General features: G+C 41.8%; 1 long non-coding RNA gene across 1 annotated transcript in view; it reads left to right on the top strand.

The window, feature by feature from the left end:
- Positions 1 to 5,224, top strand: part of LOC101417749 (uncharacterized) — a 47,846-nt gene extending 42,622 nt beyond the window's left edge. Inside the window, exons 7-8 of the long non-coding RNA XR_009187593.1 lie at positions 1,745 to 1,949; positions 2,058 to 5,224. This is a non-coding gene — a long non-coding RNA (uncharacterized lncRNA). The remainder of the gene's footprint in view (positions 1 to 1,744; positions 1,950 to 2,057) is intronic.
- Positions 5,225 to 20,767: the final 15,543 nt, after the last annotated feature.

The following is a 20,767-nucleotide window of genomic DNA, read 5'->3' as shown; positions in this document are numbered from 1 at the left end:
CAAGGGCAGGGATATTTGTTTTATTTGCTGATATATCCCGAGTTCCTGGATCAGAGCCTGGCATGTAGGAAATGCTTAGTAGTTCTTTGTTTAATGAATTCCTGAACCCACAGGAGGAAGAGCAATGATCAGCACCCCCAGAAAGCCCCTCTAGATGGAAATGGGCACTCCTCCTTTATGCTGCCGTAGCACCTTCTATTACAGCACATAACACATTGTCATTATTTGATATCAAATCTGGCTCCCATGTTTGACTTGGACCTGCCCAAGGGCAGAGATTTTGTCTTTTATTTGTCTCTGTTGCCCAAATGTGGCACAGCATGGGATCTGACCCCTAGAAGCCACTCAAAAATGATAGTTGAGCAAATGAAAAAGAAAAGGAATGCAATATTACATTTTCAATATCTTCTTTTTTAGCTAAATCCAGAAATTCTTTTATTTCAAAGTTATACTCTGTGACTAATGAATCATTCCCAAGCTTTTTCCAGAACTCTGAAGAGAAGGAATGGAAAAACAAAATAAGTCAAAAGGAAAAGCTCAAAGAATCTCCAATCGGCAAATGTAGACAGCAACTCTTAGCTCTTTGGCATCTGTTTTTAAATCCAAGGAGGATATGTGAGTCAAAGGAAAGGGTGTACTATTCTTTGCATATTTGTAAACGTTGTTATGAAAGCTGCACTGCCAGGGAGAGAGAGAAGAGGACCCAGGGAGCTAAGAACAGAGAATATATTAGTCAGGGTTCTTCAGAGCACAGAACCAAGAGGATATACATATATACATACACACACACTTCTAAAGAGATTTATTTTAAGGAATTGGCACACACAATCATGGGGGCTGGCAAACCCAAATTCCATAGAGCAGGAAATTCTGATAAGAGTTATATGGAAGTCTTGAGTTTGCTTTTCTTGGGGGAAGCCAGCAGACTGGAAATTCAGAGATGAGAGGAGGTATAGTCTTGAAGCAGAACTTCTTCTTCTGGAAACCATAGTTCTTACTCTTAAGACTTCAACTGGGGAAGTGGATTTGGCCCAATGGATAGGGCCTACCATATGGGAGGTCCAAGGTTCAAACCCAGGGCCTCCTGACCCATGTGGTGAGCTGGTCCATGAGCAGGGCTGATGCGTGCAAGGAGTGCCGTGCCATGCAGGGGTGTCCCCACGTAGGGGAGCCCCACATGCAAGGAGTGCGCCCTGTAAGGAGAGCCGCCCCGTGTGAAAAAAGTGCAGCCTGCCCAGGAATGGCGCTGCACACACAGAGAGCTGATGCAGCAAGGTGATGCAATGAAAAGAGACACAGATTCCAGGTGCCACTGACTAGAATACGAGTGGACACAGAAGAACATACAGTGAATGAACACAGGGGAAGCGGGGAAGGGGAGAGAAATAAATAGAATAAATAAAAATAAATAAATAAATAAATTCTTCAGCTGATTGAACGAGACCCACCCACATTACTGAGGGCAATCACCTTTACTTAAGTCAACTAACTGTAGATGTTAATCACTTCTTCAAAATGTCTTTACTGTCACATCTAGGCCAGTGTTTGGCCAAATATTGGACACCACAACCTAGTCAAGCTGACTCATAAAATTGACCTCGTAAACTATTAAAGCTTTAAATAATTGTAGGGATGATGAATACATGGCATTTGTGGTAAATACTTTCCCCAGCTCTCTCTTCCAACCCCTACACCCTGTCATCCTTGGTAGATAGCACTGGTCAGAGTATTTGTTTCCTTTGAGGACTCAAAGTTCTTCCCAACCAGCATGGCAGAAGAACTACATTTGTTAGACCAGAATTATATCTGGTCTGGATTAAGACTTCCCAACCCAGGATGAACTTCAGACTCACCTGGGGAGCTTCTGAAAATTCAGATGCCTGGGCCAAACTCCTGGAGATCCTGGTTTAGTGGATTGGAATCTGAGTGCATAAAACTCTTCCCGTGAGGTAAGGAATACTTTATTACTGACTTGGTTTAGAATTGTGATGCATGGTGATAACAAAAAGCAAACCGAATTTCATTTGGTTTTATTATTGTTTTTAAATTCTCTACAGACAACCCACTCCTTCATTGTCTGTACCCAGATGGCTCCCACAGCCCCACCCTGGGTACACCACTGCAGAGCACTCAGCTTCTTTTGTGCTTAACCCTTCATCTGTGTAAACAAGAAACTCCAGGAGGTCAGAGGACTCCTCTGTTTTGCCCTCCCACCATTGTATTCCCAGCACCTAACAAAGTTGGGCACAACGTAGGCTCCTAATAATATCTACTCAATGAAGGAAGGGAGGAGTCAACTCAGTTGTGGGTATAGCTGTCTCAGACACCATCATGCTTCTCCACCCACCCCAACTGGATCTACATCCAAAACATCTGTATGTAAACCGGCATGAACCTCAAATTTTTTCATAATGAAAAGAGAGAACAATAAGGACAAGATAATTCATTTTTTATTCATCTAAATATCTTCATTTTAAAGATTCGGAGATTATGATCATGCATATATGCACGCTTATGTGTGTGGTGATACGGTGCCCTTCCTTTTAGTAAAGGATGGTATATAGCTGCACATGTGGCTATTGAGCACTTGAAATGTGGCTAGTGCAAGCCAAGATATGCTGAAAGGTGGAAGCAACCCATGTGTCAATCAACAGATAAATGGATAAACCAACTGTGTACGCACATACATACAATAGAATATTATTCAGTTATAAAAAGTAATGAAGTTCTGAACATGCTACAACATGGATGAACCTTGAAGACATCATGTTGACTGAAATAAACCAGACACAAATTGACAAATCTTGTATGATTTCACTTATATGGAATACCTAGAATAAGCAATTTCATAGAGACAAAAAGTAGATTACAGTTTATCAGGGGCTGGGGTGGGCAGGGATGGGTTGTTTTAGTTTCCTGGGCTACTAAAGCAAATACCATGAAATGTGTTGGGTTAAACAGTGGAAATTTATTCACTCAGTTTTGAGGCCAGAAGTTAAAATCCAAATAAAGCTATCATCAAGGCAATGCTTTCTCAGAGCCTGGCATTCTGGAGCTGTCACTGCTTAGCCTTGGTTTCTTGGCTCCTGTGCCATATAGCAATGCACATGGCAGCTTCTCGTAGCCTCTCCTCTCTCTTCCGGGTTGTGTGGACCTTCAGCTTCTTGCTTCCCATGGCTTTTTCTCCTTCTGTCTGAATTTCACTCCACTTATAAAGGACTCCAGTAATAGGATTAAGACTCAACCTGGGTCACACCTTAGCTGAATTAACCTCACCAAAAAGGCCCTACTTACAATGGGTTCATACCCACAGGAATGCATTAAGTTTAAGAGATGTTTTTCTGGGTAACATACAGCTGGAAACCATGGATATAGAGTTTCTGTGTGGGGTAATGAAAAAGTTTTGGTAATAGATGGTGGGATGGTAACACAATATTGTAAATGTAATTACTGTCACTGAATTATACACATGAAAGTGGTTAAAAAAAGGAAATGTGTTGTATATATATGTTACAATAATTTTTTTTAAAAAATCAAAATGCACTTAAGTGCAAAATGCACATTAGATTTCAAAGACAATATTTAAAAAGAATATAAAATATCACAATAATGTTTTCTATTGATGACATGTTGAAATTATAATACATAAAATATGAGGAAGAGATGGAAGAAATTGCCTTGCCAATGTGCATACAGGACAACACTTATTGCTGTGATGGAAGGCAAAACATCAAAAACAAAGCTTTTTCATTTTTAAATTTTTTGATACCCCAATTTATTTTTACTTTAATTTTTCTAAATTATTATGTATTCTATATCTAACCTCTAAACCCATTACTATATTCCATTTTACTGTTAATGGAACCTGGCAATATATTAGGCTTCATTTTCAGGGAGGTTTTAGGCCACAGAGGGGTTTGATAGTGGTGGGAGGAACACTGGTATGGGGTGTTATTGGTGGGGGGGTACATAGTTGGAAGGGAGTTCTCCAGGGCATATGTGCGGGGTGCATAAAAATGTTTGGATATTTTCATAGCGCTTACAGTTGGGAATGATGGCTGGGGGAGTACTGAGTTCCTGGTTGGGGGAGCTCTGTTGCATTCCCTAATGGAACAGCAACAATCCTCCGAATGCAATGGCTAAGACCAATAAGGAAGGATGGTCCAACAATAAGCCCTTGATGCTAATGACTATGCTTGTGGGCCTGTGGGCCTGAAATAAGAACTAGGCCTAGAGCTGCGGGGTACCTAAGAGTTACCTCCTGAGAGCCTCCATGTTGCTCAAATGTGACCAGTCTTGAAGCCAAACTCAGCATGTAAATGCTTTGCCTTCCCCCCAGCGTGGGACATGACTCCTGGGGATGAGCCTCCCTGGCACCGAGGGATTGCTACCAAGTACCAGCTGATGATGTGGCTGGAGAATGACCTTGAATAAAAGGGTCAGCTCAGACCAGCAGAATATCTCAGCCTGCATATAATATCAGGAGTTAAAAATGTATTTTTTACCCTGAATAAAAGGGGGAAATGGAAAGGACAAATGAGTTTATATGGCTATGAGTCTCTAAAAAAGAGCCGGGAGGTCATCAGAGGGGTCACCCTTACACATACCTCAGCAGAGTCCCAGAAACAGCTAAAGTAGATACAACCCCAAGTATTGGTTCTTTTGAAGGCTACAGAGACCCACAGGTTCTATGGTCATAGCAGATGGACTTTAGTGCCATGTCAGTTGGCCCTACTTTGGAGTTTGTGGTCCTGAGTGTGATGGAGTTGGACTCAGGTATGATATTTGTTCACAAGCCTCTCCTGTCACTTTTACCAGACCTGTGGTTGGCGCTGGGGTTTAGTGTATAATCAAGGGACCTGAATCTCTGGACTCTCCATGTGCTAGCCAGGCCCTGAGCCTCAACAGACTTGCAACTCCTACCCTCTGGTTTTTTGGACTTACCCCAGCCAGCTAACAGGGAGGTGAAGAAGGTCAACCACCACACCAAGGAGCCAAGAGTGCCTACAACTGCAAACAGGAGAATTGCATCCATCATCCAAGTGGAATTGAAGCACCCTCTTGATACAGAGGTGGAGTGGACATAACCATCCCAGGGTCCACAGAATGGAGGAATAGAGTATAGATTAGAGTGGACTTACTGATACTCTATTCTGGAACTAATGTGATTAGTAATGGAAGTAAATGTAGCACTGAGATGGAAAAATAAATATATGTAATATGATATATTGGGTTAATTAAAATTTATTTTTTATTTTTAAAGTCTTCCTCTGATGCTAAGGATCAGCCAAATTTGGCTACAACTGGCATTGAACACTAGACAGAGTTCAGGAAAGATGCTTAAGCACTAGCTGATGATCTGAACCAAGAAGCCTGAGTTGACAAAAAGCATTTTGTAGACATCAACTACCTCAGCAGTTTTCTACTCAATTTTCTTGACCCACTGGTATGTCACAAGTACTTTGCTACTAAAAATAATTAAAATTAAGTTCTACATTTAGTTCCCTTTTAATAAAATTAAACACGTTCAAGGATACCTCCTAACCAATGTTCTCGCTTATGAATCAATATGCTTTCTTTTTTAAATAAACTTTTTCATTTTAGAGTAATTTTTGGTTTACAGCAAAATTGCAAAGATTGCAGAGAGGGTTCGCATATGCCCAACATTTATTAAAATTTTATATTAGTATGGTGCATTTGTCACAATTAATGAACCAATGTTAATATTATTATTAACTAAAGTCCATACTCTATTTAGATTTCTTTAGTTTTTACCTAATGTCCTATTTCTGCCCCAGAATCCCACCCAGGACACCACATTATGATTAGTCATCATGTCTCCTTAGGCTCCTCTTGGCTGTGACAGTTTTGAGGAGTGCTCATCAGGTATTTTGTAGAATGTATCTCAAATGGGATTTGTCTGATGTAGTTCTCATGATTAGACCAGAGTCATGCATTTTTGGGAGCAAGAACACAGAGGTAAAGTGCAACTTTCGTCACGTCATATCAAGGGTACATACTGTCAACATGCCTCATCATTGATGATGCTGACATTGACTACATGGCTGAGATAGTGTCGTCAGGTTTCGCAACGGTACCATTATTCTTTTTCCCCCGTTTCTACTCTGCACTGTTTAGAAGGAAGTCATGATGCATAACCCACACTTCGAGTGGGGAGATGAACAATATGAGCCCCAGTTTATGGAAGAACTGGAGGCAAAGAAAGGCTAAATAACTTTCCCAAGGTTTCAAATCTAGTAATTTGCAAAGCCAGGATTTAAAAAACCCAGGCTTGATCAAGTCAACCGTAATTCACTTATAATAGATGAAGGGACTACAGAGGAACATTGTCTGAGAGAGAGCACAGGCTGGGAGGTCTCCAAGCTTGCCCCTGAATATTCTTGTGGTCTTGGGCATTAATTCTCTCCATGCTTGGGTTTATTCCTCTGAGAGACAAAACGACAGAGTTTAAGAACCCTACTCTGGTGTTTGAATCCCAGTCAAGCCACCTAACTATTCAACTGTGGGTGATTGCCTTGTTGTCTTTAAGCTTCAGTTTCCTCATCAGCAAAATGGTTGTAGCAAGTATTTATCTCAGTCCACAAATTCACATGAATGAGAAATACAAATTTTGTTTTCTATATCTCAGCTTAATATCTTTCTTGAACTCTTTTAGTGTCTGAATAGCATGTATTTCCCTCAATCAATCCAGGGTCTTCTGCCCTTTTACCCTGTAACCAGGTTCTGAGGGGGCTTATAAAGTACTAAATTGCCGAGTGCCATCTATCCATACTGATATCTACAAAGACAACAATCCTTTGATCCTTTTTGCATGAGTTCAGGTTGACAGCCACAGCAGTCAACCACACACACCCCTTCACGTGCACACACATACACCCCACATTCAACACTCTTTCTTGCCTGCTTTCTTGTTGGCACTCTCTCCACAACTGTCTTCACATATCTGGGTGCCTGGAATGGTTCTCCTCCTTCCAGGCCACACGGGAGCCTGGAAAACTCTGTAAGGCCATCTAAGTTGCTACCTGCTAAGACCTATCACATAGCTGCTTCCCTTTCAGGAGCCTGGTCACCTTTCTTAGACTACCTGTCCAGTGGAGCTTGTCACTTCGATGTTCACAAACTTTGCTTTGGTTTTGACCCATCCCTGGGCTTAGCTCCTTCCTAGAAACCCCACTGCAGTGGTTTGGAGTACATACCCCAGAAAAACAAGTTCTTAAACTTAATTCATTCCTGTGGATGTGAACTCTTGTAATTTCGGTTAAGGTGTGGTCCAGGTGAGCCAGGAAGGACCTTAATTCTATTAGTGAAGGCCTTATAGGGAAGATCACAGAGAAAGAGAAAACACACAGGGAGCAACCAGAAGTCGAATGTGAACAGAAGCCAAAGAGAAAGGAGATGCCAGGAGGGGCTGCTGCGTGCATTGCCATGTGAAAGAAAAGCCAAGGACCAAGAATTGCTGGCAGCCAGCCCCAGAACAAAATGGTCTTCTGGAGAAAGCATCACCTCGAGGATACATTGATTTTGGATTTCTCCTAGCCTCAATAAATTCCCATTCTTTAAGCCAATCCATTGCATGGTATGTGCTTTAGCAGACAGGAAATAAAAACACCCACAAACATCAACAATTTTTTCACTTCCCCTAAACCTACCCTTCTCAGTCCACGAAAACTTTTGCTGCAGTAGAGGAGAAGTTTTGCTTTGCACTTCCTTATTAAGTTTTCTCCCAAATCTTTTATCTCTGCCTTTAGGTTCCCCTGAAGGCCCAGGCTTTTGAAATATAAAAGCCATGAAAGTATTTTTCATCTCTTTAATATGCAATTTCCTCCCTTTCCTGCAGTCACAGAAGGGCCCAACTGCTTGGATGGGAGAAGTGGACATGGAGGAGAGGGAGAGCAAAGAAGCATTCAAAAATGGGAGGAAAAAAGGAAATAATACATCATCATTCAACAATACTATTTTCTTCCAATAATAGTACCTATTAATAGGATTTTTTTTTAAAAAGTGAAAGAAGAGAGTATAAACATTTCTATGACATACAAATACAGGCAATATGAATCTATGCTGATAGAAATCATTTAGTGGTTGTGGGAGAAGGCGTGGGCTGAAAGGGGCACAAGACAACTTTCTGGGAGGATGAAAATGTTCTAGATTTTATTTTGGATGTTGGTGACATGGCTATATTGGGGAGCAGTTGTAGCTCAGTGGTTGAGCAACTGATTCTCATGTATGAAGTCTGGGGTTCAATTTTCAGTATCTCCTGGGAACTTATGGCTTCCTTCAGGTAGGACAGGATGAGAGGGTTTGGGGGAGGTCCAATCATAGCCTGCTCCAGCAGTGCGTTTGCCAGGTTGAGAATGTCCCAGGTGGCTCGTTTGGGAAAAAATTTCTTCATGTTGATTACCCATTGGTAGTCACTCCACTGCTCCTTCCAGGCTTGTAAAATAGCTTGCTTCAGGTTCACCACCTTCATGACTTCACTCTGAGGAGGCAGAGCCACTAGCGGCAAGCTTTGAGTAGGGAAATCGAGCTAAGACAAAGTTCGGACAACGTGGTTCTAGCGCCTACCTATCACCATTTTGGTCCTTGTCATTAATAGGATTTTAAAATAAGAGGATTAAATCTTGAGTTACTAAATGACAAGACTTATAAGACCCCTCCAAGTTCTAAACTTCTAAATTCTAAACAAGCCTGATCAAAAGTAGATTCAGTCACTGTGGAAAACAGTTTGACGGTTCCCCCAAAATTAAACACAGAATTACCATATGGCCCGGCAATGCCACTCCTAGGTATATATCCCCAAAGATTTGAAAACAGTTGTTCAAACAAGTATATGTACAAGCACATTTATAGCAGCACTATTCACAAAAGCCAAACAATGGAAATAGCCCAATGCCTATCAATGGATGAACAAATTATAATATATCCATACAATGGCATATTATTCAGCCACAGGAAGGAATGAAGTACTGTTACATGCTACAATGTGGATAAACCAAGAAAACATTATGTTAAGTGGAAGAAGCCAGACATGAAGGGTACATCGCATATGATTCCATTTTTATGAAGTATGCAGAATAGATAAATCCATAGAGACACAGATTGCTGGTTACCAGGGGTTGGGGAAGGGGGAAATGGGGAGAAACTGCTTAATGGGTAAGGGATTTTATTTTGGAATGATGTAAATGTTTTGGAACTAGATAGAGGTGATAGTTACACAAAATTGTGAATGTACTAAATGCCACTGAATTGTTCACTTTAAAATAATTTTGTTATGTGAATTTCACTTCAATAAATTATCTTTTAAAAAATAGAATAATAAGTATGATGTCTGTCCAGAGATCTTCCGTTTTCCCCTCCAGTTCCACCCTCCTTCTTTCTCTGCCCTCTCCCTCCCTGGGAGGCTGACCTGCAAGAGTCACAGCACAGAATTCCATGCCCTCTGGCTTCCAGCTGCTTTTGACCCCAGGGAGCCCCAGCAGATTTGGAGGGAGGAGAGCCATGTGTTCCTCACTTCCTCCCTGAGCAATCTTCGTGAGTCAGCTGGCCTCCCCACAAAAGGTCACTGTCCTCCCTAAGCCACCAGTCCACTCTCTCCTTTTCTGCCAGACCCTGTGGTGGCAACAGCTCTGCTCCAACTTAGGTCCATGTTTCTGTACCATTCCTCGTGGTTTTCCTGTGCCCATCCCTCTGTGAAGACCCCCTTTTAAAATAAAAATCTCCTTGGATTATCCTACTGCAAGGGTGCCATCTGTTTCCTGCTGAGACCTTGGTTGATATGACGGGCCAAAATCAGTCCTTCTTAGCAACCACAAGCTTGCAGTGTTCCACTGGAGAAAGGAGAAGGAAGGGCTCTTGTACACACATCTTCCAAGGCATATTTCTTCTATCTCATTTTAGTGTGAATAATTAATTCCAAAACATAAATATATACTGAAGGACAGGCTCACCGTCAACCAGCTCAACAAAATATCTGTCATATGATAAAAGAAAAGGCTTTCAATATAGCTCTTTAGCGGGGTGTCAGCATTGAAGAGAAATGGATTTTAATTCATTTAGTCCAGTGGTTCTCGAAGTATGGTCCTTTTCCCAACTACACATTTGTGTGAGACCAGATTTTCTTTATATACTTCAATGAAAACAACATATCACAACAGATTGAATGCAGAAGCAGATATGTAAATCCCACTGACTTGCAAAAATGTAAAGTTTTGCCATTCTTCTAATTTTTTTGTGTGAATATAGGTTTTTTATTTAAAATATCATTTAGGTTACCCTGTAATGGGTTTATCATTATTTTAAATGAATTAATTTTTTTTTAATTATTCTGTTTTCATTCCTAATAAACATCATTAGGTATGGCCCACATTAATAAAACTCCTTGGAGTTCTCAATTAATTTTATGAGGGTAAAGAGGTCCTGAGACCAAAAAAGTTTGAGAACCCCACAGGTGGGTTAAAAAGAAGAAGAAGTCAGAATCTTCGCCCTTAGGAGCTCACACTGAGAGAGGATGTTGAAATGTACAGTCACTTTAGATTTATTTGTCTAAACACTCAAATGAGGCTGCACAAGGGTGGCCCAGGGAGCCTGAGCCAGCGCAGCCCTTGACACAGATAAAGGGCCATTATACCTCTGACTCCCGATTCCCTGGGCTGAGTGTTAAAGGTAAAAAGGGAAGACACAGGGAGACAAGGCAGGCAAAGACAGCCCAGGCTGAGAGGATTAACGTGTTGGAATAACTCAAGGCAGGAAAGAGTTGGTAACCTCAGGGAAGAAGGAAGGATTGTTTAACAGGGCTGGTGTGTGGCCCACACAAGAAGTAGCTCGTGGGGAGGCTGGGTTCCTAAGAAAATGGAAAATAAATAGATGTCACAAAATCTTTTTTTTTTCCTGAATAGCAGATGATAATAGTTAACTTCCCCTTTGTCACAGAGGAAATGGCATCAATGACTCAGCAGAGATGACCCTTGGGAAGGAATTAGAACAGCGAAGACTCAGTCAGGCAGGACCCTTCACACTAAATCCACATGGAAAATCAATTTTATTTAATATCAAGCAATTTTTATATTTTTATGTTCAAACACACACATACATGAAATCCTAGAATGCAAATTCCCTGTAAATTTTCAGGACAAAAAAATTTCCTATTTACAACTGACTGCTTTGGGCTCCATGGGTACATTTATAATCTTCAATGACTCTTGATACTTCCGTGGAGAAGTTTACCTAGAACTATTTGAATGCTAATCAGTCACTCATCCACTGCAGAAGTCAATAAAGCCCTAAGAAGGATCATAGCCTTGGAAGTGTAGTTTCATTGTCTCCTTCTTCCAGGTCATTCCTCCATTATGCTCTCCAGTCAGGTTTCTTTTTATTGAGGCTTCAGATTTGTTCAGAAGCAGCTGAAGTGGCTCCCAGTGATCCCCTCCTTGTGGTGGTCACGTGGTCACACCCCTGTGCAGTCCCCTCTCTTGGAGTATGAGCTGCATCTAGTAATTCCTTCTCATGAGTGGAGGATGACAAAAGCAATGGGATGCCACTTACAAAAAGACTGTGACCTGTTCTTGCTCGCATTCTCTCTCCAGAGCTTTCACTTGCTCGGTCAGATGAACTTCAGTGCCAGCCATCCTGAGCAGAGCTCACCTGCCTGTCAAGGAACCGTGGGCCGCTGGTAGCCGGCAGCAATCCAGAAACTGAGGCCTTCAGTGCCACAAACAGCCCACAGGGAACTGAATATTGACAACTACTGCTGGGAAGTGGATCCTTCCCCAGCTGAGCCTTGAAATGGCAGCAGCCCAGATGAAACCTTGATTACAGACCGTGAGAGACCTGGAGTCAAGGACCCAGCTAAACTGTGCCAGATTCCCGACCCATACAAACTGGTTGACAAAAAAAAAATGTTTTGTTTTTAAAACTACCACATTTTGAAATACTTTGTTACACAACAATAGATAATTAATGTATCTTCTTTTGTTATGTTACACATTGATTTTTAAAATGTCTTTGCCTTAAATAAAAGGACAAAATCTTGTGCTCTGCCAAGCTGGGAATGATCCAGTTAATTCAGCAGGTTTGGGACTATGGGAAATCCAATCCTCAGGAACAAATGTTCATGCCTATTGTATGTCTCCAGGGCATACTGTGAAATATAACTTTTTACATGCTCTGTCCAATTACCTCCCAACTTCCATAATTATATGAAGCCCACAAAGCTGTATGTTCAAGTGTCTCCATTTTGAGAACTGCTACTATTCCCCTGAATTCTCCACTCTCTTCTGCCTTCAACTGCTTGTCAACACTGCTTGTCTACTCTGACATCCTCCTCCATGGAGGAAAGCTCTGAACGCAAAAGAAACTTTTATGTCTCTGCTTTTCCTCATCAATTTCTTTCTTATCCTTCTGATATTTTCTCCCTCTGTCCCATGCCAGTTATGTGTGTGTGTGTGTGGGGGGGTGGCAAGTAAATATCTTTTGCCTCGTACTCTCCTTTTCTGTGATAACTCTCAAATTTCAGCTAGTTCTGGGTCTGGTAGGCAAGTTGGATGTCGCTCTGTGAGAGCAGGCATTGGATTCCAAATGGGACAGTGCTCGGGGTAAGCCAGCCTTCCACCAGATACAGGCTGGATCACTCCTAGTCCTCCTAGAAGCAGACTCCAAGATGAGATTAAACTTGCAAGGATTTTGTAGGGAAAACTACGAGAGAAATCGGGGAGGGAGTTAGAGAAAGCTGGGCAAATATCAGACTATGATTCAAGTCTGATCTACGAGATGGAGAGAGGAAAGGGAGGCTGGGTGAAGAACTCTAGACTGCCAGGCAACTAAGAAGCGTTCTGGAAGCTCTTGTGGAGCACTCAAGCCAAAGTCGGCTGTCAGAGGAATCTTGCATCTCCCAGGAACAGGCCTGACTTAGGATCTTGGCTCCCCAGGCAGTGGCTGGGAGCAGCCCATGGGAAACCCGGCCTTGGCACAGACACAGGGATGGCTTTGGGAGCACAGCAGCTGAGGCCTTGGTCAGTGAAGCTCTGTGTAGTTAGAGGTCTACAAGGAGCTTCTCTCAGCCACCACAGAACGACAGACCCTCCTGAAGAGTTTTAACATTCAGTTTTTGTTTTAATTGGGAAAAAAAACATGATCTTTACATTATCATCAAAGAAGCAGAACTGTGTTGTGTTTCATGATTTAAATAGCTCATTTTTGGTGTTGTCACATTTCCTGTTTGTTTATTCATTTCTTCTTTTATACACTCAACAATACTTTGGAGGGTCTACCTGTTCTGGTCAGTAGAGAATCAATGGTAAACTAAGACATTCATGGAAATATCTGTCTTGTTTTAGGGGAGATGGACAACAAAAGTATGAACCAAAAAAAAAAAAAAATGAAGAAAATGTCAGATCATTATAATACCTTAAGGAAAATAAAAAGCATGATGCAATTAAGGATGACTTTTTAGGGAAAAGACCTAAGAAAACTTAATCATGTTTTATTTTGGATAAAATAAAGCAGGAACATTTCAGTGTCCAAATAACCTGACTCCAGTTTGTTTCCTTCGTCTGGCATAAGCACTGGCTTAGACAATACTCTCTAGCCTCTGCCTTCCCCTAACAGCATTCCTGCTGGCTGCCATATCCCTGAGAAACTGTGGGAGAGCTTCCCTGCACCTCCCTCCACACCCAGGGGACAGGGTTGGTCCTGCAGTGATGAATAAACATTTCTTTTGAGTCAGTAACTCCTCTAATTTGGCTTGGACTGTCATTATTTTCCCCTTTAAAAATTAAAACCCAAAACAAACAAGGCTCACACAAGCTGTGCAATAGGAAAGCTTAGTAGGTCATACACAGTTCCAGGAACACTGGGCTCTCCCCTTATTAATCACAATGATTGGAGCATTAGGCACACAGCTAGATGAAGAGGACATACAATGAAGAGTCAAAAGCCCTGGGCTGCAAGTCAGAAGACTTGCGTTTTGCCCCAGCACTATCACTAACTAAACATGCAGTCTCAAACAAATCCCTTCCTCTCCATGGAATGACATACATTAAGGACCTAATATATATTGTTGAATGAATGGAACAGGAGTTTAAGTTATCACTTTCTGTATCAGTTAGGGTATAAATTAAAGGGCTGTAGCATAAGAGACCCCAAAGTACAGTGGCTTAAGAAACAAAGCAGTTTATGTCTTTCTCACATTACAGAATAGTGGTAAGCAGGGTGATTGACAGCTCTGCTCTAGGAGGTATTCCAGGAACCTGAGTTCTTTCTTTTTTCTTGTTCTAGATCCCCTTAGGGTATTGTCCTCATCTTCGTGGTTGATGTTGGTTCAGAAATGCGATAGTGAAGTACCAGCCAGAGGGAAGCTGGAAAGAGTAGAAAACTAGCAATTTCATCTTAAAGGAGTGATGGAGAAGTTGTACTATTCTATTCCCATTCCATTATCGAGAATCTGATCAGATGGCCACAGTTAGCTTCAAGGAAGGCTGGGAAATGTGGTTTAAGCTGATTAGCTATGGTCCTTGATAGCACCTGTGTGTGTGTGGGGAGGGAGGGGTTCTCTTACTCAAAGGAAAAATGAGAGAACAGACACAAGTGGACATTAAGCATCTCTTCCATGCAAAATTCCGTAGCCAAGTCCACAATTCTAATGAGTGAATTTCATTACCATGTCATCTTTTAATATCTTTTAATGTCTTTTCATATTACTTTGCTTTTTTTCTAGAACTCATCATTACTGATTCCAGCTTTAAACCCACAATTGGACTAAACCTAATGGCTTTGGATATATGTGTTTTAATTTAGTCTCCATGGCTCCCACAAACCCCCAGTGGATTCTAAAATGTTTTTATGAGGATTTTTTTTAATTGGGAGGTTTCATTTTGATTATAATCTTAAAATTGAATATTACTATCTTCTGCATCATTCTAATGACTCATCATAATCAAATCCCGCCATGGGATTCCTTTGTCCTTGTTTGTTCCAGTGGTACAGATGTAGACTTAGCACTGAAATGTTGGGTTCACCCCAAATTAAGTCCAAGTAAATTAATAGTGAACTTCACAACAGGGACATTCCATTGTGATTCAAAGAGAGAGAAATGGCGGAAAATATGGGTCACCACATGGCACCCAGTAGCATAGGCATGCCAAAAGACCTAATGAGGTAGCAGTCAGTATCATGTTCTCATTTGAGAAGGAATTTAGCGTCAGCAAAACAACATCATCCTTTCCATTAAACTACTGTTGCTAAATTGAATCACACTGACTTTGTAGTTTTTTTTAAAATTTAATTTGTAAATTGGTTTTGTTTTTTTACTTACACCAGAGCTATAAGATTAAGTTTGAGGGTAGAACTATAATTAAATAATTGAAGTAAACCCTGGGAGGAAAGCAGAAATTCCTTTTCTTTAAAAAAGGGGTTCACATGTTATAATATTTCAGTTTAAGTAGAAGAATTATCATGAATATTTTAAAATTCTCGTGTGTACATGATCCTTCCTTACAATAGTTCCTTCCTTGACTATGATTCTAGTAGATCTTGAAATGTTTTTTGCCCTGGTAAAATCCTTTAGATTTTGTCCTAGATCACTCAACCTTGATGCCTGCTCTATTGTTGCCAAATTTAGAAGAAGAATGGAATTCTCTAAAACTTGCATCATCTCACTAACCAAAGAAATTTTACCCAAGAGGGTAGGTAGGTTACTCTCTATTGCTGCTGAACTCTTGCTTGGTAGTTGAATCCTGTTGCCTGAAACAACAAGGAAGTGAAAAAGTTCCTTTCTTTGCCTCCTATCTAACCTATGACTGCAGTTTCTCCAGGGTAACTACATGACAAGGGCAATAAACATTCTACCCCTCTGAGGTAATTGTGTAGAAATGACAAATATAGGGACTTGATAGAGGAACATACATCAGCCCATCTGGTGCTTGGAGACCCTTTGGGATGAGAGGTGCTATACAATTGTGAGTTATGGAGACGTTTAATCACCTATTTTCCTACTGACTTGTGTTTTGTCCATGATTTACTGGCACCTCTGTTTACCTACAGGATAATGGTCCTGGTGGACAAGAGTATAAGGAAATAAATGACTTGGTGGGTGATTAATTGTCCTAGTGCAGCACAGGGTCCTGTACCAAGATCATTATTTCTGTTGTATGACAAGAAAGAAGGAGTGGTGAAGCAGTATGCATAAATAAAAGGAGAAAGATTTCCGTGCTGTTCAGCAAAGTTTTGCTGTCCCATTCTTTTTCAGACTACTTGAGGGGGCCTGTATCATAGTTTGAGTCCTCATTTGCCTCCTGAGCCTTCAGAACTGATCTCATCTAATCCGTTTGGTAGGGGCTAGGGAAATGGAATGGGAGAGAGATGGGGGAGAGATCCCATCCCATTCTCTACCAAGTACAGAGGGAGCATGGCATTGCAACTTTGCCCTTTATGGAACTTGGAGCACAAAAGTGCTCTCTTAGGGGGCAGCTCTGGGCTTGAATAATAAAAGGCAGTAGTGAGGAATATAAATTCGGATTGAATGCAAACTATGAGAAAGGACAGAGTTATATGGAGGAAAGTTCAGGGCACAAGGGCTTTCGGCATTTTGCTTTAACTAACTAAACCAAGAATTTAACACAGTTGTTCTCACCTGTACCACATATTAGAAACACTCGGGAGCTTTAAAAAAAATACCAATGTCCATGTTACATTCCAGAGCAATTAAATTTGAAGCTCTGGGAGCTAGGCCGGAGTATTAGTACCTTTTTAAAGCTTGCTGGATGAGTCTACCATGCAATTTGGTTACAAACACTGATCTGATGGAACCTGAATTCCTGAGTCTTAGAGGTAACTAACTCTTTGCAAGACTTGGGGTATTGATTCCATCAGGGAATCCCATGCCAGTCTAAAGAGAACAGTAGGGAATTGCAGACTACAAGCTGCTGGTGGATTGTTTCAGCTCAAACATTACTGCTTCCAATAGGGAAAAATAAATCACAAAAGGACCGTGCCCAATTTTAACTAGCCTAGGCTTTAATAGCCCATCAGCTTTGGTTTAAAGGCTTTTTGATAGCACAGAGCATTTGACCTTAAGCAAAGCACTTGGATTCAACCTTGACATTTACCATAATTAAATAAAGAAGGTTTTGCTCATTAAATATTATTTTTGTTTCTTGGACCGTGAACTGAATTGTGAATGAGATTCATTTTCAGGTAATGCAATGGCTTGATCCTCAGTTCCCAGCAGATACAAGCCACATCTGCCCTCTGCTGAAGGCTAGAGGGAGGCTGGCATTTCCCAGAGGCTCTCTTTGTTACTGTCAGCTACTAAGAAATGTCACAGAGGCTGGCATCCTACAAAGGGAGGCTGGACAGAGTGCCAGGGAAAGGCAGGAGCCCCACCCCAATTCTCATGGATATGATCTTTAAGTACCCAGAATATTCACCCACTGAGAAGAGGGAGTGGTTCATTTTTGGCAACATCTGCCCAATTCACTTTGAAACTTTCAACTCGCTCCTCATCCACAGCAGTGAGTTTCTGGGATCCATTTTACAAATGACTACCTCAATCCTCTGCCATAATTGATTGACATAATCACTTAAGTTGTGCTGACTGAAGTCCCTTCCCCTAGGAGATGGAAAGAGAATCAAGAAAAGGGATATGATATCCTTTAGATGATCGGACATGTACAATGGACACGTTCCAATAACCACATGAATCAAAAAGGGGAGGAAGCAAGTCTCCAGAGAATGAGAAAATGAAACAAAGAAGATCAGAGGCAAGAGACCCTGTATTAGTTAGCCAAAGGGGTGCTGATGCAAAACACCAGAAATTGGTTGGTTTTTACAGAGGGTATTTATTTGGGGTAGGAGCTTACAGATACCAGGCCATAAAGCATAAGTTACTTCCCTCACCAAAGTCTATTTTCACGTGTTAGAGCAAGATGGCCGCCAAGGTCTGTGAGGGGTCAGGCTTCCTGGGTTCCTCTGGGCTCAGCTCCTCTGTTTCTCCACAAGGTCAGCAGTAGGCTAGGCTTTGCCTCTTTCCACAAGGTCAGCTGTAGACTTCAGGCAAATGGCTCTGTCTCTTTCCCTGGGGCTCCAGCTTAAGACTTCAGCATCAAACTCCAACACCAAAACTCCAACATTAAAAACCCTCCAACTCTGTCCTTTGCCATGTCTTTTATCTGCGAATCCCCACCCACCAAGGGATGGGGACTCAACGCCCTACTGACACAAGGGGTTTACCTGTGGGTTGATTATTTAATCAAGTAAACCTCTGAATCCAATGAAATCTAATATGCCCAGAGGAAAAGGTCAGTTTATAAACATAATCCAATATTTCTTTTTGGAATTCATCAATAATATCAAACTGCTACAGAACCCAGAATGAGCCTGGCTCCTGATCTGTTTCCTAATCTTGGTCCTTTTCCAAGGCCCCATTTTGTTCCTGTTGTGCATTTCCAAAAGGCACCTCTGGGTCCTTATCATAAATTGCCCCCTTCAACCAAAGTGAGCTTGAACTGGTTTTTGCTTCTTACAAACATGACCTAATCAAAGAAGGTGAGGAATCCCTTTCCCATTTCCTACCTCAACTTAATATACCTTCCCTCCTTTCTTAATGTGGTGTCCAAGGGCCAATATGGCCATCTTATTTTAAAGTCTAGATATAATCTCTAACTCCCTAACACCATTGAGATGAGGTAGTAGATCCTTTTGACAGTATTCCAGTTCATCATCAAACCTTTAACTCCTTCCTGATCCATAGCAGTGGGTCTCTGGCTTTTATTATTACTATATCCTCCCTGAATTTATTTGTGGTGTTTTAGCATAGATATTGATCTCCATAGAGAGGTAGGGTGGCAAAATAGAATGAACACTGGACCCAACTTAACTAATTAGCAATGTTATCATGGGCAAGTCAACCCATTTCTCTGTGCCTCCTCCTAGATCACAGTAGAAGATATCTAGGGGTGCTTCCAGTTTCAGACCCCACAAAAGGTACTGTCACATCTCAATGAAGGGTGAGTCACTACCTGTTCTATTGGCTTTCAGTAAGCTTTGGGGACGTGCATCTTTAGGCAGCAGTCCCCTTCTTTTCTGTATTCCCCCTTATTGGAACTGTTATTTCCTTCCTTTTTGCCCTTCTGCCACTTTGGACTAAGGAGGGGAGGGCAAAGGCCAAAGAATAGGGAAGAAGGATGATATGGGGGCAGTTCCTGTCAGACAGAAGTGGAGAGTTGAAAGCACTTCCGGTGGAAGGAGGAGCTAAGAAGAGGGATGAAGAGAGAAGAATGAGCAAATGAGACATGGTCTCCTGACTCCTCACCCCATTCAGATCAGACTGTCAAGATTGGGGTGGGGGTGAGCATGCACAGGAACATCAAGACAGGTTTGGAGAAATCTAGAAATGTGGCTGGTGCTCTGCCTCCCCACATGCAGCCTGGGAGAGCTACGCACCAGCCAGAGAAATTCACATTTCCAAAGGGTACTGTAGGAATCAGGGGGTGGGTCCAGTCAGGCAGCATTAGCAGAAATGGGTGCCTCTAGAGACCTCTAGTTTCTCTTGTCTTCAGCAGAGCACAAAGAAAGTTCTCAAGGGCCTGTGAAAGGATTAGGGAAGGTAGCTGAGAATTAAGAACTGGGAGGCCTGCTGCAAGGATTCCCTGAGACACAGGATGAGGAGACCCTATGTCAGAGGTCAAATGGCAATCTGGCCAAATCTGGGGATCTGACGGTAGTGTGACCAAGCCCAGAGAACCAGGAGCACCGGTGAATACCCCAATGGGCCAGAGTCAGCAGGGGAAGGTGGCTGAGCTCTGTCAGTTGAAGGAACATCCACAGGTTACAGCAAGCTTTACAGCAGTGAAGGCTGTGTGCGCAGAGACTGAGAGGCAGAAAACAGTGGCACAAGATATCTCAACTAGAGAGCAATACGCTGTCAAGGGAGTCCCAAGGGCACTAGTTACTTTCAGCGTGCTACTTACTTTCCCTAAAGAGTCATCACTATGATAACAAGGCAGCCAGAAATATAAGGGTTGATTTTTAGAAAGATGGTTTGAATCCACTACCCCCCTTCCCAATACTAAAGCAGGTTGCAGAAAAGGGAAGTTGGGAGACACACCAGGAATCCTAGGTTAGGGGTGAAAGGGCTAAGCCAGGAAGTGGTCTTTCCCAGCTGTTGATAGACTGGCTAAGGTACTCAGCTGGGAGAATGTGCTCTGGTGCCTGTTTTTGTCAGCTCTCTTACCTGTTTCACCAGAACCAAGAACAGTTAGAGCTGAATTTTTCAGAAGAGGAAGCTAGTCTTGCCAAGCAAATGAGAAGAAAGATTGGAAGGTAGCCAGCGGGAACCAAAATTTTGCCCAGGCAAGGGATATGGTACAATCCAATCTTAGCCCAGAGATCTGTGTCCAAGTATGGTCTAGCTCAGCTCATTCTGTTGTCCTCTTATTCTGCATCTTCCTCTTACCCCTGGGGCATGTCACACTGGTCCATGGCTTTTCAGACCAGATGAGTTATTTCTTTGAGATCCTCTGGAAGTGATATGTTAGTTCTAATACTGTCTCTTGTTATAAAGTTGATCAAAATGCATTCCTTAAAACAAAGAGCTTCTTCAATCACATCTCTACCACCCTAGCTATTTCTGTTCTTACTAACATCACACAGGTCCCTGCAAGAGTTTGAATCACAATTCTGCAAATTTGGTTTTTATGTGGCCAACACTATTGGGCATCTACAATGTGCTAGGCACAGTAATAGAAGTTTTAAA

Source organism: Dasypus novemcinctus, chromosome 10 (assembly GCF_030445035.2).
Source record: "Dasypus novemcinctus isolate mDasNov1 chromosome 10, mDasNov1.1.hap2, whole genome shotgun sequence".
Classification (NCBI taxonomy): Eukaryota; Metazoa; Chordata; class Mammalia; order Cingulata; family Dasypodidae; genus Dasypus; species Dasypus novemcinctus.
Note: the sequence above shows the minus strand (reverse complement) of the source record. Positions and strands in the feature narration are given on the sequence as shown.